We start from the raw sequence: 12,413 nt of genomic DNA on the forward strand, positions 1-12,413 counted from the left end.
TCTCAGGGAAAACAAATTTGACACCAGTTCTCAGGTCAAGGTCCAGTGTTATGAGAGTTTTCCAAAGAATCCCAGGGGAAACCGTTTGTCCGGTTAGTCTATGACAGCACTCAGGAACAGATTATTCCAAGTTCCCAAAAATGTTAAATGTACATCTGGAACTGAAATACAAATTTCTCAATTTACAATAGTATTTTAGAGTCCATCCATGTTTTTTAAAGAGACAGACATTCCTAAATACCGCCTACGAGAACCCAGTAACAAAAGTGTTAATTTCTAGGTAGTGGAAAGAGATTCCTGCACTTACATTAAAGAGTGTGTATGTGTTTTGATGATGCGGTTCCCACGATGCTGTGAAAACCCTTACTGGAGAGGAGTTGGAAGAGTATTGGCTTCTCATTCTGTTCAGAATCTTCCTGTCTACACCACTGTACTCATGGCTGGCGGTCAGGTTCACCTGTTAATCTGGACCAGAATGAGCAAATATTCTGTTTGTATCTACAAAGTGGTTTCCTGGTCAAGTAGATGATGATGTAAGTAATGACTTGAACATAAGTTTGCTCTTGCCATAGATAAATAAATATGCGACTATACCGAATATTACCGGGAAGCAACTGAACAATTTTTCCTTCCATCTTTCCCATACCAGTTAGGATAAATGTGACTCAGCTGACACAGTGCTGAAAGCATAAGGACCCAGAACTGTGGACAGTGGGCTGCCACTTTTGACAAGATTCAAGTTTTTACTTCCTCATACTCTGGGTCCTTGAGACCTTGTGATTTATATCTTTATAGACCTATTTTGTCTTAGATTGCCAGGGCTGCCTTAATGGAATACTAGACTGGGTGGCTTGAGCCACAGAATTTTATTCTCTCACAGTTTTGGAGGCCAGAAGTCCGAGCTGAAGGTGTCAGCAGGGTTGGTTACTTCTGGGGCTCTGAGGGAGAATCTGTTCCAGGCCTTTCTCCCGGGGTTTGAAGGGGCTCTTTGCTGTCCTTCGGCTTGTGGACACGTCAGTCCAATCTTTGCCTTCATTTTCACACAGTGTTTTCCCTGCGGGAGTGTCTGTCTCCAAATTTCTCCTTGTAATAAGGACACTGATTGTACTGGGGCCCACCCTGATGACTTCCTTTTAACTGAATTACCTCCTTAAAAACTGTATCTCCAAGTATAGTCACATTCTGAGGTACTGGGTATTGGGACTTCAACACATGAATTTTTACGGGCACAATTCAACACATAACGTATATAGACACAGGTATATGCATACCTGTGGATAGTATTTTCAGAGGGGAGTAAGCATAGTGAGGCCAATTTGGTGTGCTCTGGGCACCGATTGCACTATGGAGTCTTGCTTGAATCCTACAGCATCACTGTGACAAACGTGTTTGAGCTGCGGATTACAGCAGTTACACGTTATGTACATTTGCGGCATTGCCTTTGAATTTGATGGTAGAATGATGCTTCATGTACCTGTATTATTTTTAGCCATAATAATACTAGCTACATATGCATGCAACTAGCTATATGGGACATTTGAAAAGTATATGAAATGTGGTTTATGATTTCTCAGAACGCCTTCTGTTTTTCAAGGTCAATAGCAGCATCGACTTCTTCATTTTGGTTTAGAAACTTATGTATTCCACACTGGGTTGAGTTTCAACTTGGGCAGTTGTGCAACGTGAGAGCAGACACCCACAGGCTGGGCCACATACATGCTAGGACTTGAACATTTCTCTCTTGGTACCTTGGGTTTGCCCCCTGTCAGCAGTGCGTGGACCACCGTATCTGGGTAACCGTGGAAGTTCTGTGATGCTGCCCTGCTCTCAAGATCACCTTCTCATCTGTTCTTTGAAGGCGTTCATGGAGAAACCCATGGGTGCTGCGTAGGTAATACAAGTTTGCTGGAACCCAATCCTTCAGAGAACAGATAGGGATTAACCTCTCACCGGGGTGGGAAAATCTGCCCCACAGAGCAAAACAGCACTTAAGGAAACAGAACCTAAGTCCTGGAGTGTTCTGGAGAACTTAATCTACCAGAAATCACTTGATGACTGTAGTGTATGGATACGAGGACAGCAATGGACTACACGATGAAAAGGCACAGTATCCCTAAAAATCATGTTTGTAAAATAGCTTAAGACTTTAAGAATAATTATCGTGTCAAAGGAAGAGAGAGGTGTGCGTTTTAAGGGAAGCTGCTAATGTGTTTAAAAAGTTATTTATCATTCAACACAGAAAAAATAAACCTGCTTTTTCCTTTTATTATGCCACCCCACATACCCATCAGCTAGCTTCAACAATTACAAATAATTGTAATAAATTCATTGCTTAATAATAACAAGGCTGGTAGTGCGTATTAGCAATTTGAAAGCTTTGCTGGAGAATATTACAAATAGCAGACAAGGCATTGAAGAAAATTAAAAAATTAGCTGTTTTTTTTTTATTTCAATATATTACAGGGGTACAAATGTTCTTGGTTACATGGATTGCTTTTGTAATACTTGAGTCAGGGTTAAAAGTGTGCCTATCACCCAGATGGGGTTCATTGTACTTGTTAGGTAGATTTTAGCCCATCCCCTCCTCCTCCGTCCCCTGCTTGATTTCCATTGAGTTTTACTTCCCTCTATGCACATGTGTGCTCATCAGTTAGTTCCAATTTAATAGTGAGTACCTGTGGTGTTTGTTTTTCCATTCTTTAGATACTTCACTTAGGATAATGGTCTCCAGTTCTATCTAAATTGTTGCAAAAGGCATTAAGTCACCCTTCTTCATGGCTGAGTAGTATTCCATAGCATACATACACCACATCTTTGCAATTGTGTATTGTGCTGCAATAAACATTCGAGTGCAGGTGTCTTTTTGATAAATATGACTTCTTTTCCTTTGGGAAAATAGCTAGTAGTGGGATTCTGGATCAAAGGGTAAGTTGACTTTTAGTTCTTTGAGGAATCTCCATACTGTTTTCCATAGAGCTTGCACGAATTTGCAGTCCCATCAACAGTGTATAAGTGTTGCTTTCTGTCTGCATCCACTCCAGCATCTATAGTTTTTGGACTTTTTAATAAAAGTCATTCTGACTGGGGTAAGGTGATATCTCATTGTGGTTTTAATCTGCATTTCCCTGATGATTAGTGATATTGAGCATTTTTCCATATGTTTATTGGCGATTTGTCTATCTTTTTTTGAGAAGATTCTGTTCATGTGTTTTGCCCACTTTGTAGTGGTGTGGTTTGATTTTTTTCTTACTGATTTGCTTGAGTTCTTTGTAGATTCTGTTTATTAGTACTTTATCAGTTGTATAGCTTGTAAATATTTTCTCCCATTCTGTAGGCTATTTGCTCTGTTGATTATTTCCTTGGCTGTGTAGAAGCTTTTTAATTTAATCAAGTACCATTTATTTATTTCTGTTGTTGCTATAATTGTTATTGGGGTCTTATTTGTAAGTTATTTGTCTAGGCCAAAAAACTCTAGGAGAGTTTTTCCAACATTTTCTTCTAGAATTCTTATGGTTTCATACCTTAGGTTTAAGTTTGTTATCCATTGTGAGTTGATTTTTGTGAGAGGTGAGAGGTACAGATCCTGTTTCAGTCTTCTACCTGTGGCTATCCAGTTTTCCCAGCACCGTATAGTTGTGAATGGTATTGAGTCTTTGATTTGACTCTCAGCTTGACTGTTATTGGTGTATAGGAATGCTACTGATTTGTGTACATTGATTTCATAACCTGAGACTTTGCTGAATTTATTTATCAATTTTAGGAATCTCTTGATTGAATTTTGGGGCTTTTCTAGAAACAAGATCATATTGTCTGCAAAAAGTGATAGTTTAACTTCCTCTTTCCTAATTTGGATACTCTTAATTTCTTTCTCTTGCTTGAATGCTCTGGCTAGGACTTCTAGCACTATGTTGAATAGAAGTAGTGACATTTAACTTGGGCATCCTTGCCTGTTCCAGTTCTTAGTGGGAATGCTTTTAACTTTTCCACATTCAGCATGATGCTGACTGTGGGTTTGTCATATATGATTTTTATAATCTTTAGATATGTTCCTTCTATGCCTGGTTTGTTGAGGGTTTTTATCATGAAAGGGTGCTGCTGAATTTTGTTGAATGCTTTTTCTGCATCTATTGAGATTATCATATGATCTTTGTTTTTGCTTCTGTTTATGTGGTGAATCACATTTATTGATTTTTGTATGTTGAACCATTCTTGCATCCCTGGAATGAAGCCCATTTGATGATGGTGAATTATTTTTTTGATGTGCTGTTGAATTTCATTTACTAGTTTTATTGAGGATTTTTGCATCTATATTCATAAGGGATTTTGGTCTGTAGTTTTCTTTTCTTTTCTTTTCTTTTTTTTTTTGTTGTGCCCTTTCCTGGCTTTGGTATCAAGGTTATACTGGCTTCATAGAAAGAGCTGGGGAAGATTCCCTACTTCTCAATGTTATGAAGCAATTTCTGCAGAATGGGTACCAACTCTTGTTTGTCAGTCTGATAAAATTCAGCTGTGAATCCATCTGGTCTAAAGCCTTTTTTTTGTTGGAAGATTTTTTTATTACTGCTTCAATCTTATTCTTCATTATTGGTCTGTTCAGGAGTTCTATTTCTTCCTAATTGAGCCTTGGGAGGTTGTGTGTTTCCAGAAATTTGTCCATTTCCTCTATGTTTTGGAGTTTATGTGCATAGAGATTTTCATAGAATCCACAGATGATATTTTGTATTTCTGTGGAATCAGTTGTAATATCTCTTTTTTCATTTCTGATTGAACTTATTTGGGTCCTTTCTCTTCTAGTCCTGTTAATCTACCAAGAGGTCTATTGATTTTGTTTATCTTTTCAAAGAAACAACTTTTTGTTTTATTGATCTTCTGTGTTATTTTCCATTTTTGATTTCTCTTAGTTCTGCTCTGAACTTAGTTATTTCTTTTCTTCTGCTGCCTTGGGCTTGGTTTGCTTTTCCTTTTCTAGTTCCTTGAGACATGCCATTAGATTATTAATTTGTGACCTTTCTGTCTTTTTGATGTAGGCATTTAAGGCTATGATTTTTCCCCTTAGAATTGTTTTTGCTGAATCCCATAGATTTTGATAGCTTGTGTCCCCTTTGTAATTCAGTTCGAGGAATCTTTTAATTTCCATCTTAACTTCATTATTGATCCAATATTTATTCGTCAGCAGGTTGTTTAATTTCCATAACTTTATGTAGAATTGAGTGTTTCTCTTGGAGTTGATTTCTACTTTTATTCCAATGTGGTCTGAGAAGATACGTGGTAAGATTTCTATATTTTTTTTAATTTGTTGAGCCATGTTTTGTGGCCTAAAATATGATCAGTTTTGGAAAATGTTCCATGTGCTGATGAGAAGAATGTCTGTTCAGTAGTTTTTGGGTAAAATGTTTTGTAAATGTCTGTTAGGCTCATTTGTTCTAGAGTTCCATTTAAGTCCAGTGTTTCTTTATTTATTTTCTGCTTGGATCATCTGTCCAGTTCTGTCAGTGGGGTATTGAAGTCCCTGGCAATTACAATTTATATCTTTGCTTAGATCTAGTAGGGTTTGCTTCATGAATTTGGGTACTGCTGTGTTAGGTGCATAAATATTTCGATTGTTATATCTTGTTGAATTGTTCCCTTTACCATTATATAATGATCATCTTTGTCTTTCTCTACTGTTATTCATTTAAAGTTAGTTTTATCTGATATGAACATGGCTATTCCTGCTTTCTTTTAGTTTCCATTTTCATATCTAGGGTATTTCTTGAGAAGCTCCAATTCCTAAAACAATAGCATATTAGAATATGGACCTGGGGATCATTGTGGACTCTCATAACTAATCCAGGCAACCAGTGGAGTCTCCTCGAGGGAGCCCACCCCCATTCTCAGTGCTGACTTGGGCAACATTCCAGAGGCCTGTCTACAAGAGCGAGGCGTTGATATTTGCCTAGCAATTGCTGTGTCTGAAATCGCTGCAAGCACGGAGTCTCTCAAACCTTTCAATCTGTGAACCTCTTTGATGAGGCAGAAACTCTCCCAACCATCTGGCCTACCTGTTTGCTCTGCCCACGAGGGAGAGAGCTGGGCTCCCCTCCCTCTGGCTTTCTATGTCCTGTGTTTTGATAGATGATGGGTTTCCAGCAACCCAACTGCTCAGAACAAAGACCACATCTCTTTTTCTCTTTTCTCTGTGTGCTGGTTGGGGAACATAAATGTGTTTCTCATTATTTGCTCTGTTTTACAATGTGAGTTCCTGCTGGGGTTCATTGCTTTGGGGATTACAAGGTATTTCATCTCATATAGGACTGGCCCTTCCTTAACATTTAACAATGGCAGTCTGTCTGAAGACGGGAAAGCCTGAAGTGTTTTGCTAAATTTAAAGGCTCAAGCAAATATTAAGGTTGGAGAGATTTTTCCTAGTTAAAAAAAAACTTACAATTGCTTTATATGGCTGGTGTGTGCATGTAATATGGAGGTTGGGAGATACCTGCAATGGGGTGGTAGGTGGTAGAAAAGCCCCAAAGATGATTAATTCCCAGGGTAAAAGCCATCATGGCATATGGAAAGAGAACATGCCTTGGAGTCGAAAGGTCTGGTGTGAATCCAGTTTCTCTTACTGGCTATAGGAATAGCAGTGGCTTGAGAAAGATTATTCACCTCACTCAGCTTTACTTCCATCATCTACAAGATGAGGATAATAAAATCTACTTTCTTAGGATTGTTGTGAAGATTAAATGAGATGCCCAATAAAAGCACCTGGCACATGTCAGGTGTTCAATAAGCGATACCTCTTATGAAAATCTAGCCGTAAGGACAATAGGTTCAGCATTGCAAATATAGGAGCTGTGGCCCCAGGATACCCAAATCCATGTTAACAGATGTGGATATTAGAGCTTTGCTCTGTGTTTAAGACTCATCTATCGAGGAAGGGGGAGAACATGTGAACCCAGCTGTGTGGGCAGGTCACTTAGCCTTATAGGCCTCACTGAAGAAACATCTAGTGAGACCTACTGACCAACTCCAGGGCACTGGGGCACCTGTAATATGGAAATCATAATAATTCCCACTTGTGTCATAAGGCTGACCCAAGGATCAAATGAGATAATGTCTGTGAACGTACTTGATAAACTTGAAGTACTGTCTAAATGTACTGCTGTGGACCTGAGGCCGACAGGACATTTACCCTGTGCCATTCATGAGGTTCAAATACAAACTCTGCATTCTGTGGCATTCTGCACAGAGCAAACACATTCTATTTGGCTTTAGCATTGAATGAAAAGCAAACAGTACCTTTTCAGTTACGCTGCTTCCTCTCTTCTCCCTTCAGAACAAAGCCAGGCCCTTGAAGTGCTTCCTGCTGAGTTTATAAAGAGGTGTTGGATTACAAATCCAGCCCAGGCTCCCAGGACCCTGGAGGCTAGGGAAGCATGAGGCATCAGAACAAGGGTGTCTGAGGACACCCACACTTGGTTCTTCATCAAGGGACCGGCTTTCTCTCAAGTCCCAAACCAGGGCTGTGTACCCTGGAGGCAATTGCTTTCTCTCCCACGGGGATAATCACAGGAGAAGCACCATGAAAGCACTTGGACAAGGTCACTGCTGGACCATGGGATGTGTCACTGAGGATGATGAGGAGGGAGGGGCGGTGGCCTGGGGCTGACCTAGGAAGCTTGGTCTAGAAACTTGACGTTGATGGTACATTTCAGACTTGCTTTCAAAAGGGTCCTCAGTGAATCCAAAGTCCTGGTCCTTGAAACCTTCTCTTCCCTGGTATTGCCATTTTCCATCTGACTTTCTTAACTAGCATTCTTTTCTCCAATCTCATGAGCCCATCCCACACATCCTAAATACTGCCTTTCTGTTGGGAGCTAAGGCTCTTCACTATCTAGATGAAGCCCAGATTTCCTACCAAAGTCCCAAACAAACCCACAGCCTCACATCCTCTCTCTATTTACTCTAACTCTCTGACTTCCTCTGGGAGCCTTCCCTATCTTTTCTCCCTCCTCTGGCCTCCAGTATAGTACATATTTTCCATACTACTCTTTGGCCCTTTATGACTTTCTATTTCTTATTCATTTATTAACAACTGAGTGCCTTTGTGCTAGGCATTGTATTTGGTACTAGAGATCCAGTGGTGAACCAAGCATAGTCCTTCCCCAGAAAGATTGCCATTAAGTCATAAGGTGAGATTTATTTTTTATTTTTTATTTATTTATTTTTATTTATTTATTTATTTTTTGAGACAGAGTCTAACTCTGTTGCCCAGGCTAGAGTGCTGTGGCGTCAGCCTAGCTCACAGCAACCTCAAACTCCTGGGCTCAAGCAATCCTTCTGCTTCAGCCTCCCAAGTAGCTGGGACTACATGCCTGGCTAATTTTTTCTATATATTTTCAATTGTCCAGCTAATTTGTTTCTATTTTTAGTAGAGACTGGGTCTTGCTCTTGCTCATGCTGGTCTTGAACTCCTGACCTCAAGCGATCCTCCTGCCTCGGCCTCCCAGAGTGCTAGGATTACAGGCATGAGCTACTGAGCCTGGCCGTGAGATATTTTTTTAAAAAGGAAGAGAGAAAGAAAGAAAAGAAAGAAAGAAGAATAAATAAGCATTATATAGTCATCGTAGAGAATGTGGATTTTATTCTAAAAGCAATGAAAGCCATTGCAGAGGCTTAAAAACTTTTTTAAAACAGCTTTATTGTGGTATGATTGACATACAATAAACTCCACATATTTAAAATATACAATTTGACAAGTTTTGACATCTGTGTGTACCCATAAAACCATCACCACAATATGGTAAGCATATTCATCGCCCCCTAAAGATTTCTAGTGTTCTCTCTTTCCTTCTCCCCAAGCAACAACTGAGCTGCAATAGTACTGATCAGTTTGCATTTTCTAGAATTTTATATAAATAATCATACAGCATATACTGTTTTTTGTGTGACTTCTTTCAGTCAGTGTATTCGTTTTGAGATTCATCCATGTTGCAGCCTGTGTCAGTAGTTCATGCTCTTTACTGATGAACAGTATCCCATTGTATGATGTTCCAGTTTGTATATCCATTCACCATTTATCCATGGACCTTTGTGTTGTTTCTACTTTTTGGCTATTATGAATAATGCTGCTTTGAACCTTTGCATACAAGTATTTGTGTGGGCATATGTTTTCATTTCTTCTGGGTAGACAACTGTGAGTAGAATTGCTGAGTCACATGGTAAATTTATGTTTTAATGTTCTATGAAATTGCCAGGTCTGCCGGATCTCAGGGCCATCACTCCGTTCATGGCAGCTCATTGTGGAACAATGTGGGTGCAGACAAAGATGGCAAAGAGGAGCAATAATAGCCAACACTTACGGCACATTTACTGTAAGTCAGGCATCGTGCTGTGAACTTAAAGTGCATTAATCATCAGTCTCTCCAATAATTCCTCTGAAGTAGGTACTTTGATTACCGTCATTTATAGATGAGGAAAATAAGGCTTTTCAAAATTATATAACTTGTCCAAGGTCTCTTATTAACTAGCAAAGAAGGCAGAACTCAAAATGAGGCCTTCCTGACCTTAAAGCTTGTGTTCCTAACCACAGTGTGAGTAAGTCATTGTACACTATAGTCAAGACTCTTGCATTCTGTTTTGCTTTCTTTCAGAATAGACAGCATCTCATTCTGTTAGCCATAGGTGCCAATGAGGGGATTTATGACTAGCAGAGATGCTGGTTTTATTTTGCTTTAACTGTTAGTCTAATAATCTAAAGGAAATATAATGTGCAAGATACATTTACAAATCATTATATAGATTTCTACAGAACTCTATAGGAATCATTTATAAAGTTGTCTAATGAAAAATATCTGACTATACTTAAAATGAATTTGTTCACTTGGTTTAGATTATAGTTCTTTAGAGGGCCTCATACCTTAAAACACAATAAATCGGAATTGACTGTATATGGAATCCTGAAGCTCTGTAATATTTGGAGGCAGAATGATACAGCAGAGAGAGCATGAGTTTGGGAGTGATAGAGATTTGAGTTGAATACTCAGCCGACAGTTCACAATGGAAAAGCTATTGAAATCTCATTTTTCCCATTGGTAGAATGGAGACAGTAATGTCTATTTTAGAGGGTTGTTGTAAGGCTTAAAGAAGATTACAAATCCATTTCCTGGGAAAGCATTAGGTTTTTGGTGAGGGTCAGTTCCCAGTTCCTTTTTCCAGTTCATTCTTTTTCTTTTTTTAAAGGGCTCACATTTTTTCATCCTGGCTCAAAATCTAAATCCCTTCCTGCTGAGGGGTTGATGATCTCTCTCAAACTGTATGCAAAATTTTGTGTATTTGTGCATGTGCATTTTAGTGGGAAAATGTTCCTGGCTTTCGTAATATTTCAAAGAAATCTATGATTCAAAGACAATTCAGAATCATGGTGAAACAGTTCTTCATTCACTCATTCAACAATATTTGTGGAATACCCATTACGAGTCAAGTGTGTGGCATAGAAAAACTCTATGCTTGACTTTAAGGAATGTACAGCCTAGAATAGTGAAGAACAATATGCCACGTATTGTGAATCTGTGTGTTGTCACACTGTTTACTTACATTCATGCAATTACACATCAGGGAGAAAGATTAGTACATGAAACAAAAGCACAGAAGTCCCAGGTAGCGGGTGGAGATGAAAATGATACCATGCAAGCAGAGAAAAGGCTCAGGAATCAAGGAAATAAACCTTCCTGACTTTGATACAATCGACTCAGCCAACTGCTCTATTGCGGAGTGGGATTCTGCCCTGTACAAAAGTGGTAGCTGGCCGGGCGCGGTGGCTCACGCCTGTAATCCTAGCACTCTGGGAGGCCGAGGTGGGCGGATCGTTTGAGCTCAGGAGTTCGAGACCGGCCTGAGCAAGAGCGAGACCCCACCTCTACTAAAAATAGAAAGAAATTATATGGACAGCTAAAAATATATATAGAAAAAATTAGCCGGGCATGGTGGCGCATGCCTGTAGTCCCAGCTACTCGGGAGGCTGAGACAGGAGGATCGCTTGAGCTCAGGAGTTTGAGGTTGCTGTGAGCTAGGCTGACGCCACGGCACTCACTCTAGCCTGGGCAACAGAGTGAGACTCTGTCTCAAAAAAAAAAAAAAAAAAAAAAAAAGTGGTAGCTGAGAGGTGGGGGTGGAGAGTGAGTTGAGTTGGTGGTGGGCCAAGCTAGGGGCCCTCAGGACTCTGCCTACGTGGAGGGGACAAGGCTTTCTAATTTTCTCCAACGTGCTATATAGGCTGCCAGCCCCCTGTGTTGCTGCTATGCAGAGGGTAAAATTTTCCTTCAGGACTTGAGCTGTTAAACTTTAAAGTAGATCAACTCTATCCCTGGGGGAAAAAAATGTGTTCTTTGCTCCATTGATCTATTAGATTCAGGATATGATCAAGATAACAGTCAGGTCACTATGTCAACAGTGTTTTGAGAACAAAGGAACTGTCTTGATTCAGCCTCATGTCTTTCCAGGCAGTTAGTAAAACCCTAAAGCTGGAGGGAAATTTGGGTGTATATGGCTCAATCCCCTCATTTTATAGATGAAGAAACTGGGACCCGGGGAGATTAGGTGACTTCTCCAAGCATTCACGGCCTTTTCTCAAACAGGGGCTGGTGTCCATCAGTACAGCAGCCGCGGAGCGGTTGACTCAGGCAGGTGGTTCTGGAAGAGTCACGGTAATAGCTATGAGCACCTAGCAATGGGACAGGGCCCCTCTGCAGTGGCGCCACGTCCACAGTGACTAGTTTCACCTGCCCCCACCTACCTTGGGGCCAGTGCCTATGCATGTTTATTCTTTCAAGTCTTGCACTTTGCTCTTTTATTTTTACTGGCCCTGCACTTGTGTTTGTTCTTGGCGCTCTTCATACATACTGCAGGAGGCCTCATGTTTAACTTGAGCTCGGGACTAAATATAACCACTGCTATCGCCAGAGGCACCCATACATGTCAGCCCTCTTTCAGTGTGCTTGTAAACTCCACCCCAGTGCTACTTTCATGGGAGTTCACTTTTAAATGGAAACTGTCGCTGACAAGAGGGGTGGCCGGGGCCAGGAAGACAGCAGTTCTGTTTTTTTTTTTTGAAACAACAAACATTTATTTCTCACAGTTCTGAAGGCTAGGAAATCCAAGATCAACGTGCTGGCAGATTTGGTGTCTGGTGAGGGCCTTCTTCCTGGTTTTGCAGACAGCCACCTCCTGTCGTATCTTCACGTGGCAGAGAAATCGGTTTTTATCACAGGCTGCACTCATGCTTTGTCCCTGGTGTGAAAAACCCTGATCTCCAAATCTTAGGTGGGAAAGCCAGGACGGGGCGTAGGTAGGCCTCGACACTCCCCCTCCCCCCCCCCCCCCCCCGACTTAGCAGTGTGGCAGGTGTGCCTCTCCTGGACTCCATCCCCATTCTG

Source organism: Eulemur rufifrons, chromosome 12 (assembly GCF_041146395.1).
Source record: "Eulemur rufifrons isolate Redbay chromosome 12, OSU_ERuf_1, whole genome shotgun sequence".
Classification (NCBI taxonomy): Eukaryota; Metazoa; Chordata; class Mammalia; order Primates; family Lemuridae; genus Eulemur; species Eulemur rufifrons.